The 12,500-nt window shown below is 43.6% G+C and overlaps 1 protein-coding gene across 8 annotated transcripts in view; it reads left to right on the plus strand.

Annotated features, from left to right (window-relative positions):
* Window positions 1-12,500, plus strand: part of LOC135103023 (limbic system-associated membrane protein-like) — a 225,287-nt gene that overhangs the window by 78,808 nt on the left and 133,979 nt on the right. The window lies entirely within an intron of this gene.

The raw sequence follows: 12,500 nt of genomic DNA on the forward strand, positions 1-12,500 counted from the left end.
GAGAAAAGAGGAAGACAAAAAGGAGAATGAAAGGCAAGAGGAGGAGGAAAAAATACGATAAATAAAGAAGAAAGTGTGAAGAAGTGAAAAAAAAAAAGAAATGAATGAGAGAAGTGGAAGATGAAAAGGAGAATGGCAAGAGAATAGCAAGATGAGGAAGAGGAGAGAAAAAGAGGAGGAGGAGAAGAAAAGAGAAAAATACAAAAGGCATTTAATTACGCATGAAGAAAAAGAGAAAAATAAATATGAGATTATGACGAAGTGAAAAAAAAATAACAATCACACAGACCTTCGCCTAATTACTATGAAAGAAAGACAGGTATTAGATAACACTCCTTTCTTCCAAATGAATAAGTAGAAAAGTATTAAAAAGACAATATTACAGAAGAGGTAATACTAATTGTCAGAGCAAAGGAAGAAGTGTGTGTGTGTGTCTGTGTGTGTGTGTGTGTGTGTGTGTGTGTGTGTGTGTGTGTGTGTGTGTGTGTGTGTGTGTGTGTGTGTGTGTGTGTGTGTGTGAGGTTTCTACATTAAACTTTTACCATAAGAAATAATAAATATATACTGTGAACAGCTTTGTACACCACCTAAGATATTTAAAGCTGTAAAAAAAAGGCTGAATAAGGGAAAGACTTGAAGGAGAGGAAGGAGGAGGAGGAGGAGGAGGAGGAGGAGGAGGAGGAGGAGGAGGAGGAGTAGGAGAAGGAAGAGGAAGAGGGGGATTGATTGATGGAAGAGAAGGAATAGTAGGTAGCAGCAGCAGTAGTAGTAGTAGTAGTAGTAATAGTAGTAATAGTAGTAGTAGTAAAAGGAGGAGGAGGAGTAGGAGAAGGAAGACGAAGACAAGACGTTGGAGGAGGAGGAATAGAAAAAGAAAGACATAAGAATCAGAAGCAGGAGGAAAAAAATGGAAAGAAAACGAAAATTATCAGGATGGACAAAAACAAAAACCGAGTGGAAGGGAAAAAAAGAAGGAAAAGTAACACTAAAATAAAACAATGGAACTTAAAAAAAAAAAAAAAAGAACGAGGAAGAATAGGAGAGAAAGAAGGAGGAGGAGGAGGAGGAGGAGGAGGAGGAGGAGGAGAAAGAGAAGGAGTTGGTGAATGCAGGACTCGAATAAAGCTACATACACGCAACCACAACAGCAGAAGAGGTAACCAGGGAGCAACAAAGAAGTGTATACTATTGTGGCCATGTTTCTCTTCACCCTTCTTGTCCTCCCCTCGTTCTCCTTGCTGTATCTCTTGATTGAAGAGAGGAAAAACAAAAGAGAGAAGAAAGCAGTACTAACTCAGAGGAAAGGAGAAGGACGAAAAGGAGAAGGAGGAAGAGAAGGAAGACGTAAACTTGGTGTAAAAATATGAGGAGAAAAGTGTACTCTGCGCTTGATTGAAAAGGACGAAGCAGGAGTAATACAGAAGGAAAGGAGAGGAGGAAGAAGAAGTGGGAGAGAAGGAGGAGAAAAATAAAAATGTAGGAAAAAATGTGATACGGAAAGTGTATTTTACCGTTAATTGAAAAGGAAGAAACCGTGGTTATTTTAAAAAGAAAGGAGGTGGAGGGGAAGTAGGAGGAAGTGATAAGAGTAAATGGAAGAAAACGGGAAGAGGAAAGATGCAAGAGACAAATACTTTCCGGAGGAGCGATGGTGAAGTTGAAGAAACTGAATAATAGAAACAAGTGGAAATGAAAAAAACAAACAAACAAACAAGACACAAAAACAAAATTCTCGACACGTAATAATAATGGTCAATAGAAAGTCAACAACACTGTTTCTTGCTCATTTCTACTATTTTAGCTTTTTCCATTTATTTTAAGCCTTCCGGTCAGGTGAAAATCTCTTACTTGTCGGATTTTGTAAGAAGATTTTCAGCAGATTATTCGACTTAAGATTGCAAGAAATAGCTCAGTAGTGCTGGACTGAGTACGGAAGATTATTCTCTTAATGACCTTGATAATACTTGTAGAATTCTTGTTATGGTAACTGAAGACGTAGGCAGTGGGAAAAATAGGTTGATGAATGTAAACTATCCGTCTTATATACAGGATAAAGAGTTTTCCTTTCTTTCTTTTTTTCTTTTCTTTAGTTTTTCATTCATTTATTTATCTATTTATTATATCTAGAGTCAGCCAGTATCTTCACTTTTCATCCCTTTCACTGGTATACGCCGGAACTTCCTGCCTGTTTCTGCTTTCCCTCCTTTCTTCGACTTGCAGTGTTTCAAAAGAGGAGAATCAAGACACCTCTGAACTAAATTGGCTAACTTTTTTTTTTCTTGCTTTCTTTAACTTTTATGGGAGCGCAAGATGAGCGAGCTTATTTTTCTCTCCTGTCTTTTTGTCCCTGGTTAGTTTCCCTGACACTTAATTTTCTGTTTTATCCGCTCATTAATTTATTTTTCATTTATTTCTATTCGTTCATTAATGTCTTTTTGCTATTGCCTCATGGTATTAATTTACGTTTTATGTGTATCTCTTTATTAATGTATTCATATATTTATTTCTTTATTTATTTTATACTCGTGGTTAGTTTAGGTTAGCGCATCAAAGTACAGCTCCTTAAATCTTGGTTAGTGTCAAGATTGTGTCCGTTCTCTCACAGTCCACTTAAGTAGTCGTTCTCTTGAGCTCTGGAAATTACTGAGCACCTAGCAAACACCTTAAATTTTCACATTGTAGTCATCCAGATGTAATATACCTCGCACTTAATTTGACTTTACTTAACCTAACCTAACGTACCTTAATAATAACATAACATGACCAACCTAATCTAATTTAACCTTGTGTTGCGATCTGCAGAATTAGCCAGCACATGAAGAGAGATCAAGGAGAAGGAGATGAGCGCAGAGGCAATGTGAATCCTGCGTCAGACTTCTATATTTTCACTGGGTTGTACTCGCTCCGTCCTGATGCGTCCCTTGATGTTGTAAAAGACATAGTGGTCATTTAAAGCAAGCTGTCATTGTAGTAGTAGTAGTAGTAGTAGTAGTACGTAATGGTATGGTGATGGTATAGGACAATTACGTTTCCGTGTTCTCATGACCACATTTAAAATATTCATAAAGCTATATTTCTTTCCAACATCATTTCAGAATTGCTGTTCTTTTTTTTCTCTCTTACCTTGTTTCTATTCCCAACCCTGCCGTTCCTCTTCTCACCTTTCATCCATGCTTCCCTCCTCATTTCCTTGCTTCTGTTTTTTTTTTTTTTCTTCCTTTCCTTCCTTTCTTCGTCCGGTGTTCCTTCATTTTCCATGCCGTTGTTTTCCTAACCATTCATCCACACTTCCCTCCTCATTTCCTGCCTTTTGCTTTCTTTTCCTTCCTTCCCTTCCTCTCCTCGCCTGGTGTTCCTACATCTTCCCACTCCTCACTCTTGCAGCCCTTCCCGCCCCGCTCCCTTCACACCCCACGCCTCTTCACACTCCCTTACCACGTGGTCAACTTTCTGCTTGGAGTATTTCCTGGCAAGGTGGCTGCTGTCAGGCAGTCAATCACACTCCGCCTGCCTCCTCCTCTTCCTCCTCCTCCAAATAGCGAGAGAAAAGGGAACTACAAGCTGCGTCCCTGCCTTCCTCCTCCTCTGCCCAGGCCAGCACTCGCTCCTCTATACTCGCTCTTCTGTTTCGTGCCGCAGTGACGCTCCATCGCTTCATCACGAGCGACAGTTCGGCCACACCTCGTCTCCGTTTATTAATAGCGTTTTCATTGGTGTGCTGCGCTGGCCTGTCAGAAATAACGATAATGGTAATGATGGTGGTAAAAATAGCGGTAATAGTGATGATAACAGTGAGAAATGGTAGAAACAGTGGTAGCAGACTAGGAATGATGAAAGGAGTGGAAAATGTGAAAATGAGGATAGTGAGAGTGATCGTGGTAAACATAGCGGTGGCAGTGGTGATAACAACGGGAATAGTAGAAATAGCAATAACAAACCAGGGATGATAATGAAAATGATAGTAATTAGTAGTAAAAATAAATGTGGATGAATTATGAGAACAGGGAAATAACGGTAATGGTAATAATGGAGATAAAAATGGCGGTAACGGTAATAATAACAACGAGAATGGTTGAAATAGTTACAGCAGACTGGAAGTGTAAATGAAAACTGTTGTGGTAAGAAGTAAGAAATATGGAGGAGTGATGGGAATAGGAGAGAAATTATGCGGATATCAGGGACGCTAATGGGGGTACTCGTTAAAGTAATTACACACTAGTAATGGTGATGGTGTTAATGATAGACCTAATATTAGCACTAATTGCAAAACAAATAGTGGCGGTGGCGAAGGAAAGATGGTGGATTAACTTGGCTTGACTTGACTTGGCTTGACTTGGCTTGGCTTGGGTTGGCTTGGGTTGGCTATCTGGCTGGGTGAGTGAGAGTAGACGGGAACATCATGACTGGAAGTAACTCATTCATTTACTCACTCACTCACTCACTCACTCACTCACTCACTCACTCACTCACTCACTGACGCACTCATTCACTAACTCACTCACACATGCACTTGTTGTTCACTCATCAACACAATTAAGCACTCGTTCACTTGCTCACTCACTTGAAGCGGAACACCTTGAAGAAGAGAACGGAACGAGCAACTAACCAACTTAACATTACCTAACATAACATGATTTCACTTAATTAACTTCAGTCTTTTCTTTACTTTAATATACCATCCACGTCATTTCACTTTACCTAACTCTAAGCAAACCAAAGCTAACCACCTGATATGACCAAAATACCCTAAATAGTCGCTGGCAGCAATAACCTGACGTTACCGGAACACAACTAAGGGCAATTGCCAATGTTCATGTTTTGATGTTGTTAGTCTTATTTAATACTGTAGTTGACTATTCTCGAGTAATACAATTAAACCAAATAGCAAAGTTAGAACTTAAAATCTGCTGCAGTTTTATGTCCACATGTACCACAAAACACACGCCTCTGTTCTCTTTTGCCCGTCACACGATAATCATTTGAAATAGGGCCGTCACAGAGGACGCGTCACACCTCCAGGGATCCCTCGTCACCGGACATTGTTATTTCACCACGACAAATGAAACCCCGTAATTGGATTCGCTTCTAGTTCGGCTCATGCTCGGCACCGCTCGCTCACTCACTCACTCATTCACTCACTCACTCACTCACTCCACGCAACCCACCGACCATCTCCAGTTAAGTTGTCAGCCACGCGGCCAGAGATTTCTTGTCACAAATTGAGGCGTTAAAGTGGTACTGGGCGAGAGCGAGTGGCAGAGACGAGAGTACATGACGGCACTTGCAGCGAGACTCTGGGATTAGTGACTGAGAGAGAGAGAGAGAGAGAGAGAGAGAGAGAGAGAGAGAGAGAGAGAGCCCTTCACTCCAACAAAAATGCTCGTAATATTTCTATACCGTGTGTGTGTGTGTGTGTGTGTGTGTGCGCGTGAGTGTGTGTGTGTGTGTGTGTGTAGATAATTCTTGTCTTTTGGAGGAAATAAAAAAAATCTTAGACAATAAATGACAACCAAGATTCGAACGCGCGCGATACCACTATGTACCTGTTATCTACTTGTAAGGAGGAGAGAACGTTACTACTCGGCCAGTCACACAAGACAAGTGCTAGCTCTCCTCGACCGCCGTGGAGCAAAGCAAAGCAATCACTTCATACCCATAGGGACTGGCACTTCACTGGTTCCTTTTTTTCTAAGTTTCTGTGCCGCTATTACATAAAAACTTCACGCACCGGATCCATTCAGCGTATCAGAACAATAACTACAGCATAAAGAAATCATACAATTTGTCTCCACCAGCTTAGGATACGAACCCTGGATCTCTTGTTCGAGTCAGCGATCCATCCCTTACACACCACCAGGCCGACTGATAGCAATAATGGTAACAGTAATGCAAGCAGGAGCATCACTAGCAGCAATGATAATAACAGTAATGTGCATACCTGCCCTTTAATTGAACTCAGGTAGGCAATGTGAGTCTCTTTAAGGAAGGAAGGGAGGAAGGAAGTTGTGAGAATGATGTGTCTGAGTGGCGATACGGGGGAGCGGGATGTTGCGGGGGGAGGGAAATGTGAGAGGGGATGGAGGAAGGAAGGGAGGGACGGGGAAAGGGGAGGAACAAGAGAGAGAGAGAGAGAGAGAGAGAGAGAGAGAGAGAGAGAGAGAGAGAGAGAGAGAGTCTGGTGCAATGAGAGAAGCAGACTGAAAATGCATAACTATTTGTCTTTAAGTGTATAGAAATTAAATGTGATTAAGTCAAGTGAGATAAGGCTAGTTGCTGTGTGTGTGTGTGTGTGTGTGTGTGTGTAGTAAGGCAGTGGAATATAATGTTCACTTTACTTGCATTCTTACACCCCCCAAAAAACTAATCTCCATAAACCTGAATGCATAAACTAAACACACAATACTACGCAACTTCTTAAATAAACCAAAACTAGACCGAAAAGTAAAGACTGGAAACCTCAAGAAATAAACAAACAAAACAAATAAATAAACCACCACTTGCGAACAAAACATCTCGTACAATAAAATGAGAGAAAAATACTTAAAAAAAAAGAAACACATACACACACACACACACACACACACACACACACACACACACACACACACACACACACACACACACACACACACAATTGGTTAGTACGTAATTAGTTTATTAACAAATTCCCTAAAAGTACACATTACATGACACACAATACATAACACATACAAAAATTTATAAATCCACAAAATTAGTACCCAAAAAATAAAAAAAAAAAAAAACGAATTCTCCAATATAATAATTTTACCTTTCCACAAACACAAACACGCACAAGAACCTGACGAAGGCGAAGATGAACAACGTAGGGGACGACACGAGCGGCGCGACGGTGAAGGGCGAGGAGAGAAAGGCACCAGCGTCAGATAGTGAGAGAGTCGTATGTCAAAGTCGTGGTTTGCCAAGAGAGAGAGAGAGAGAGAGAGAGAGAGAGAGAGAGAGAGAGAGAGAGAGAGAGAGAGAGAGAGAGAGAGAGAGACGCAATGTAAGACGCGATAATTTAGTGCATGGCGTTGGGAGGAGCGAGCGCTTGAGATGTGCGTGCCTTCGTGTGTGTGTGTGTGTGTGTGTGTGTGTGTGTGTGTGTGTGTGTGTGTGTGTGTATGTGTGGAGGTTGGTAGAGAGGAAGGGGGGGCAAGTTAAGGGGGGGTTGCTCTGGGGGGCTTAAAGCATTGTGAGTCTCAGAAGAGGTCGGGTCTGGGGCCATAAATTTCCAGCTTAGCTTTTTCTTAGGGAGCCGAGGATGTGTTGCGAGAGAGAGAGAGAGAGAGAGAGAGAGAGAGAGAGAGAGAGAGAGAGAGAGAGAGAGAGAGAGAGAGAGAGAGAGAGAGAGGAAGCAAAAAAGAAAAAGGAAATGCTTAGTGTGTGTGTGTGTGTGTGTGTGTGTGTGTGTTTCTTGGAGTTTGAGCGTTGCGGGAGCTTGGCGTGTATTGCAGTTGGGAAAATGTGGTGAACGAACATGGTTTTACTGGAGGCGGAATAGAGAAAGGAAGGAAGGAAGGAAAGACGAGGAGAAGGATGAGGAGAATAAGGAGGTAAAAAGAAAGTGAAAAAAAAAAAAAAAAGGAGAGATGCTGTCGGAGTGACGGAAGATGATGCATGGTGCAAGAGAGAGACGTTGATGTGAGGGAAAACAGTATAACAGGTGGCGGGAGCGAGTGTGTGTAGGTGGGTGTGCGTGTGTATATGTGTGCGCGTGTAGGTGTAGATGTGGCCTGGTGCGTCTGTGCTTTAGCGGAGACAAGTGAAAAAAAAATAATTATGTGCCTCCACTTACTTTCACTCAGAAGTTGAAATGCAGGAAAGCAAGACAGCGGGCAGGTGTCTTAGTTAATTAAGGTGGGGTGCCGCATTACTCAGGTGAGGCGAAGGAGGAGGAAGAGGAAGAGGAGGAAGCGGAAGACGAGGATCGAGGTGGGACAGAGTTAAGTGCGATAGAATTAGCCCAGATGAAGAGGGAAACTCATCTGTAGAGGAGCTCAAGGGAAGGAGTCAACAACCTCGGGACGAATTGGTTGCTTGACTAGGAGGAGGAGGAGGAGGAGCAAGGAGAGAAGGAGGAAGAAGCGGTAGGAGAGGAGGAGGAGGAGGAGGAGGAAGAAGAGGTGATGATGGTGATGACCTTGTTAAAAGATAATGATGAAAAAGTACATGATGGTAATGATGATGAAGAAAAAGATGACGATGAAGAAGAGGAGGAAGAGGAAGGAGCACTTAGAAACATAGGAAGAGCGGACAGCAGCAGACCTGTTACTCCATGCAAGTTTATGATAAGCAACACTCTCAAATTTAAGGTAAAAGACGTGTGTATAATAAAAGCGAGGAGGACGAGGACGAGAATGAGAACGAGGACAGGAAACAGGAGGGAAAGGAAAGAAAAAGTAAAGAAGGAAGGGGAATGACCGGAGAGGAGAGAGAGAGAGAGAGAGAGAGAGAGAGAGGAGAGAGAGAGAGAGAGGAGAGAGAGAGAGAGAGAGAGAGAGAGAGAGAAGAGAGAGCATAATATGTGTGTGTGCGTGTGTGTGTGTGTGTGGGAAAACAGAACACACTGGTTAAAGTCACAGCATTTAGGAGCTACTCGTATAGTACGTACGTAGAATGAATATTATTCCTGTTGCTGCTGCTTCTGTTTGATGCTCCCTCCAACCACCCTCCCTTTCCCCTTCCCCCCCACACAGGCGCTGTTTGTACCGTGCTCTTTATGCTCCTGGTGATTATGGCCGCGACTAGTTAGGCTCAACTCAAACCAAATTAAGCCCAACTCAGATCAAGACGAGTCACGCCACGCTGCTCTAATTATGATGAGGCGAGTTCTCGCGGGGCCACGGTCCAATCAACGCTTGCCTTATTAGCACCAACCGGGAGGAGGTAAGTGGCGTCGCGTTAGGTGAGGCAGGCGACGAAGAGGAAGGAGAAGCAGCGGTGATGGAAGACCCAATGATGAAATGGGATAGATGGAGATAGATACATTGATTGATAGGCCAAAAAAAACAAAGCGACGGGGAAGGAAGGGAGGAGTATTTGTGGGGAAGGACAGAAAAACAGGTGGAACATCGTTGAAACCAAAATAAGGATGATAAGTAAAGGAGTACAAAGGAGGAATGAAAGGAAGAAACTGGTGAATGTCTGGTGGAGAGGAAATGTAAAAGTTAACAGGTGAGAAAGAAAGACGAGGTAAAGAGTGAGAGGAGAGAGAGAGAGAGAGAGAGAGGAGAGAGAGAGAGAGAGAGGAGAGAGAGAGGAGAGAGAGAGAGAGAGAGAGAGAGAGAGAGAGAGAAGATAAAGGAACTGGAAGAGATAGAAAGAAGTAAAGAAGGGACGGAATAAATTTACTAGGTGAGAAAAGAAAGACTGGAAAAGCACGGATAAAGAAACTAGTGGAAGAAAGGTAAAAAAAAAAAAAAGAGAGAGATACTTGTAAATGGCAGATGGAGATAGAAAGAAGAAGAAAGCAAAAATAAGTAAAAGAGAGAAAGAAAACAGGAAAGAAAAAAGAAACAAAAAAGGGGGGAAACATGGTAGATATCTGCGAGAGAAAAGATAAAGAAAGAGAAACAAGTCACGTATGGATAAAACAGAAAGGAATATAAAGGAACACAACGAGAACAAATAACCCCATTGAAAAAAATATATATATATATAGATAAGGACGCACCAAATATAGGAGGCAAAACAAGGACGAAAAATCTTATGTATACCATGTACTTTTAAATAGACAAGTGGAAGGAAAAGCATCACGTATCAGAAGCAGAAGAAGAGGGAAGCGCGTCAGGTGGCATGGACGAGGGGTAAATATAACTCTTAAAAAGCAGTAGACCACATAGGTAAGAGGAAAGGCAAGGTTCAGGGAGAAAAACAGTAACGTGGCTAAAAATAAACAACATCGGACAGACGGATTACTAAAAGGGGAAAGAGACGAGGAGTGACAGGGAGCAGGAGGAGGAGGAGGAGGAGGAGGAGAGAAGAATAGAGTATGCGTAGGAAGAGAAACAGGAAGAGAGAGAGAGAGAGAGAGAGAGAGAGAGAGAGAGAGAGAGAGAGAGAGAGAGAGAGGTGTAGCAGCAACAGTAGTGGAGGGCGTTGATAGGCCCTGGGAATTACCTGTATATCTTGAAGACAGGTGAGTCTCGTCCCTAATTAATGCAAGGTAAATATGTCCTTACGAGTTTCAATTACAGAGAAACCACCTTTGCTCCCCGAGGTATGTGATGTGGAATGGTGCAGTGAAGGGGGAGAGAGAGAGAGGGAAGAGAGGGAGAGTGAGAGGGAAGGAGGTGAGAGGAATAGATGTTTAGAGGGAGAGTGAAGGGGTTTGGGTAGCAAAGGGAAGGGGTGGTGTAGCTTAGCAGGGAAAATAGTGGTTATGGTGTTTGAGTATGGTGATAATGGTGATGGTGAGCGTGATTATTGGCGGTGATGGTGGTGGTGGCGCCGGTGATTCGTTGGCGTTATGGGGCGGCTGTGTGTGACGGATGGTGATGGTGGGAATATTGGTGTGGGGGTGGTGGTGATGGTGGGGGTAGTGGTGCTGGCGGTAAGGGTGTGACGACAGCTGCTGTTGGTGGTGGTGGTGGTGGTGGTGGTGGTCGTGTGGCGGCTGGCTGAGCTGGTGGCGTTAGTAATGGTGGTGTTGGTAGTGGCAGTAGTAATGATGGTGGTGGCGCTTATGGCACATGCTTCACACACACACACACACACACCACACACACACACACACACACACACACACAAGAGCTGATTGCTGCATTGTGGATGTAGAAGCTGATCTCGATGCAAATCAATTAAAAATTTCACAATCGGTCTGCTATTTTCGGAGGAGCTGGAGGAGAAAGAGCAGGAGGAGGAGGAGGTGATGGCGCTGTGATTAATTTTTGATGAAGTGCAGACGAACGACCTTGTTGGTGAGTGGCGTGTGTGGAGGTGATGATGGAGGGCGTGAAGGGATGGTGGTGGTGGTGGTGGTGGTGAACAGCGAGAGAGAGAGAGAGAGAGAGAGAGAGAGAGAGAGAGAGAGAGAGAGAGAGAGAGAGAGAGAGAGAGAGAGAGAGAGAGAGAGAGAGAGAGAGAGAGAGAGAGAGAGAGAGAGAGAGTGGTGAGGGACAGACAAACTGAAAGACAAGCATACAGACAAACACACACACACACACACACACACACACACACACACACACACACACACACACACACACACACACACACACACACACACACACACACACACACACACACACACACAGACATAAAACAAAAACAAACACACAAAAAAAAAGAAAAAAAGAAAAAGACATAAAATGAACAAAAAAAAAAGGATAAAAGAACGAATGAATGGCGAAAAAGAGAAAGAGAGAGAGAAAAAAAGAAGAAAGGAAGGAAGAAGAACACAGTTAATGATGGAGACATGGAAGCAAGTCGCAATATTTCTCATCTTGCCAATGTCTGCCTTTCTCTCTTCCTTCTTTCCTTCCATTTCCTCCTCCATCCTTCCCTCCCTCCTTCCCTCCCTCCCTCCCTCCTTCTAAACATCCATCCATTCATCTTTTACTCCCTCCCTGAGATAGAAGTTTGTCCCTTTCCGTTACTAAGCTGATAAAGGCAAGAAGAGGAGGAGGAGGACGAGAGCAAGAGGAAGAGAAGGATGAAGGAGGAGAAGGAGGAGGAGGAGAAGGAGGAAGAGGAGGAGGAGGTGAAAGAGTTGAAGGAGAATGAAGGAAAAGAATGGAGGCGGAGGAGATGGACAAGGGATAGAATGAGGAGGCGCTGAAGGAGGAGAAGGATGATAGAGAAGGAGGAAGGAGGAGGAGAAGGAGGTCAAAGAGGAGAAGGAGGATGAAGGAAAAGGATGGAGGCGGAGGAGAAGGACGAGGAATAAAATGAGGAGGCGCTGAAGAAGGAGGAGGAGGATAGTGAAGGAGGATAGAGGAGGAGGAGGAGGAGGAGGAGGAGGAGGAGGAAGAAGACTAGGTTGAAAATGAAAAGAGAGTTTTTATGTGAAGAAAAAATAGACAGACAAACAGGCAGAGACAGACAAATAGACAGACAGGCAGGCAGGCAGATGGAAAGATACAGACCCGGAGAGAGAGAGAGAGAGAGAGACGGAGAGAGAGAGAGAGAGAGAGAGAGAGAGAGAGAGAGAGAGAGAGAGAGAGAGAGAGAGATCAAACAATCACTTCAGACAAGCAGGGAAGGAAGAAGCAAACACACACGCGCACACACACAAAAGGAACGGAAAAAATTAAGACATCTACCCAAGAACAGGCAGTCACCCACGTTACTGCTGAACCTGCATCATTATTTCCCTCCCACCAGTAGTGCTTGCGGCCACGATGACAAGATACATTATTAGCGGCGGAGGGGAGGAGGGAAGGAGAGAGGGAGGGAGGGGATGAAGGGAGGAAGGGAAAGGGAGGAGATGCACGCTGAATAATGGAACATAGGCGAGAGGAAGAGTGGAAAAAAAGAAC

The sequence above is a fragment of the Scylla paramamosain genome, chromosome 1, assembly GCF_035594125.1.
Source record: "Scylla paramamosain isolate STU-SP2022 chromosome 1, ASM3559412v1, whole genome shotgun sequence".
Lineage (NCBI taxonomy): Eukaryota > Metazoa > Arthropoda > Malacostraca > Decapoda > Portunidae > Scylla > Scylla paramamosain.